This window comes from Setaria italica, chromosome IX, assembly GCF_000263155.2.
Source record: "Setaria italica strain Yugu1 chromosome IX, Setaria_italica_v2.0, whole genome shotgun sequence".
Classification (NCBI taxonomy): domain Eukaryota; kingdom Viridiplantae; phylum Streptophyta; class Magnoliopsida; order Poales; family Poaceae; genus Setaria; species Setaria italica.
This window is the reverse complement of record NC_028458.1, coordinates 50,884,206-50,887,369: the sequence shown is the minus strand read 5'-3', so window position 1 is coordinate 50,887,369 and position 3,164 is coordinate 50,884,206. Positions and strand designations below refer to the sequence as shown.

The 3,164-nt window shown below is 46.4% G+C and overlaps 1 pseudogene; it reads right to left on the bottom strand.

Moving 5' to 3' along the window:
• Positions 1 to 502: 502 nt before the first annotated feature.
• Positions 503 to 1,432, bottom strand: LOC101765693 (annotated as a pseudogene).
• Positions 1,433 to 3,164: the final 1,732 nt, after the last annotated feature.

Sequence of the window (3,164 nt, the reverse complement as noted above, 5' to 3'; positions counted from 1 at the left end):
AAAAAAAGAACTTGGGGAGTACTTGATTAATAGGTCAAAACCTCGTGCATTGAAGAAGATTTGAAGGACAAACATACTTGCAACTCAAAACACCTACAACATTCGGCAAAACACCTACAACATTCCTTCCTTTTAACAGAAATCATAACAATGGAATCCCAATGCTACAAACATTCCTCTATAAAAGGATTGACAATCTAGCTATGCCGATCCTCAATCGCTCCGTGCTCGGTCCATCCATTTCTCGCAAAAAAAAATTGCAGCATTTGAAGAGCTGCGTGCACTGAAGTTCATCTTCTTGCATGGCACTGTCACTTTTGTTCGGTTTCTGCTGCCCATCGCTCGGTCCTTCAGAGCTAGAAAATGTCACATGAATTCTCTTGGTGTTCTACAATGGCAAGGCACTCGCCCTGCATGGGGAAAATACTAGCCATAGCTTGACTCTGAATCTTTTCATCCATGCCTTCTAGCGGTCTAGCCACATCGTTTCGTGGTCGAATTCTCAACAGTGTGGTCCATTGCGATTGCCGTCCTATTGCTTCACCGCTTCCTGGAGCTCCGAGAAATCCACCAGGATATTGTTTTCGGTGGCGATCTCTTTGGTCACCTTTTTCTTCAGCTCCATGTTTGTTTTGTCGCCAGCTAACTTCCACACCAACTGCAACAACAATGCAAATCAACCATGCTAATGTCAGCAATCCATCTTTCCAATGCCAAATAATTCAGATGTTCAGGGTATGAATAAGACCGTGTTATCACTTACCATGGGATCAACGATTCCAGTTCCATCCTTCGCGGTCGCAGCGAAGTCGCTACTGAACTTGTCTTCAAGGATGGTGCGTCGAGCAGGAGCTCCGGCAGGTCGCCACACCACCTAGCTGCAAACATGATCCCAGCAGCCGCCTCCATTATCTCCTCACCGGACTCACTACACACCAAAACATAATAGTCATGCAAACGTAAAGGAGATGATAAACAACAAAACCAAGTATGAGTCTATGAGAACTTGATTGACTCAAATTCTGGGTTGTAAAGAAGATACGTACTGTGGCTTATCTAACCGCGCGGCATGATCGATGAGGCGCTTGCAGTAGAGCTCTATGATGTCGAATGCCTGTAGCATGTTGTCCTCCTCTATGACCTGCTCTGCCTGCACAAAGAAAGGCGAATGCAAAAGCGTTAGGTTCCCGCATTTCAAAGAGTATGATGCCACATTTGAGGGTGTTGTATTTAGAGATTATATATAGGATCATACTCTGTGGAGAGCACGGTGGAGATGGCCGAGGATGAGGAGCTGGCCGACATCGCTAAGCGAAATGGACTTGCGCGCAAGGCGAGGACGGCGGGCAACGGCGAGGCGAGATAAGGCAAGCTTGAGAAGCTTCTTAACCCTGGAGGTCTGCTTGGAGGTCTTCCTGTTGAAGAATCCCATGGTTTTATCGATTTCTGTTGCTGCCTTCAGACAGTCTTTTCCTGGTGGGCAGGAAGGGGAACGGAAGAAGGTGTGAGTTGCTTGTGGATAGATCTGAAGTCTGAATCGGCGGGACAAAGGTTTTATAGGGCCGTGCTAGTAAAGCCTAATTTTATTATCTCTATTGTCAGTTAGGTTTAAATGGACTCGTTTTGCATTTGCAAGAACAAGGCCTTCTTGTACCACGTGCTTGAAAGCCAGAAGGGAAATAAGCTAAATCGTGATATACAAGTTGTGCTCCAAAACCATAGCAAATAGGCTACGAGTAATCCTAGATGAAATCATCTCAGATGAACAAAGTGCATTTGTGCTAGGCTGACTCATCACCGACAATGTGCTTATAGCTTACGAGTGCATCCACTACTTGCGCAACAAGAAAGGGAAGGCAGGCGGCTGTGCAATTAAGCTTGACATGGCAAAAGCTTATGATAGGGTCAAGTGGGACTTTCTGAGAGCCATTTTGGAGGCCTTGGGCTTCCCAGAGACATGGTGCACGCTGATCATGAAGTGTGTGTCCTCAGTTTCGTTCTCAGTAAGAGTTAATGGGGTTTTCTTTAATTACTTTAAACCGAGTAGGGGAATTAGACAGGGCGACCCGATCTCACCGTACCTCTTTTTGCTTTGCTCTGAGGGGCTCTCTTGCATGCTGAAGAATATTGGTCCATTATATATATCCATAGGAGTGTGTGTGAGTAGGAATGCTCCTTGGATCTCTCATCTCTTGTTTTGATGATTGCATGATCTTTAGCCAAGCTTCATAGAGGGGTGCTAATCGGGTAGCAAGGATTCTTGAGGATTACAACCGGAGGTCGGGATAGGTGGTGAACTTGCAAAAATCGGCAGTCTTTTTCAGCTCGAATTGTAAACAAGAGACAAAAGAAATAGTTTTTTCCAGCTTGCGGATTGCAAATGAGGTGCTTGGGGAGAGATATTTGGGCCTTCCAACCGCTGCTGGCCGTGGTTTCTCTGACAACTTCAATTATGTGCCGGCGTGTGTAAGGGGTTTTGTGGTGGGATGGGGGAAAATAACCTCAGTTGTGCTGGAAGGGAGGTGCTGGTGAAGGCTAATGCACAATCAGTGCCAACTTATCCTATGAGTTGCTTTAAACTTCCGCCGGAGGTGTGCAAGAAACTCACTTCTTGTGTGTCCAACTTTTGGTGAGGAACTTCACTAGACACGCACAAAATTCATTGGCAACAGTGGGAGAAATTAACACGGTCAAAGAGCCAGGGCAAAATTGGCTTCAGAGGTTTCACTTTGTTCAATAAGGCAATGTTGAGCAAGCAAGTTGGCGTTTGATCTCGATACCGGACTCGCTATGTGCTAGGGTGTTGAAAGGGGAATATTTTCCTACATCTGATTTCCTTTCAGCAACCAGGAAGAGGCAGTGTTCGGAGATGTGACGGTTGATCCTCTATGGGAGGGATGTGTTAAGGAAGGGCATGCTCATGCGAGTTGGGCCTGGTGATTCAATCAACATTTGGATTGACAATTGGATTCCGGGGTCGCGGTCGCTCCGGCCAAATATATCGATTGTCGGGTGTTGTAGCAAAGGTGGCGAGCGATCTGTTTGTGCCAGGAACTCTAGTGTGGGATGAGAAGTTGGTGCATAGATCCTTGATGACACTGGATGCTAGGGAAGTGCTGAAGATTAAACCCGGCGCTAACGTTGGGTCTGATGTACAGGCATGG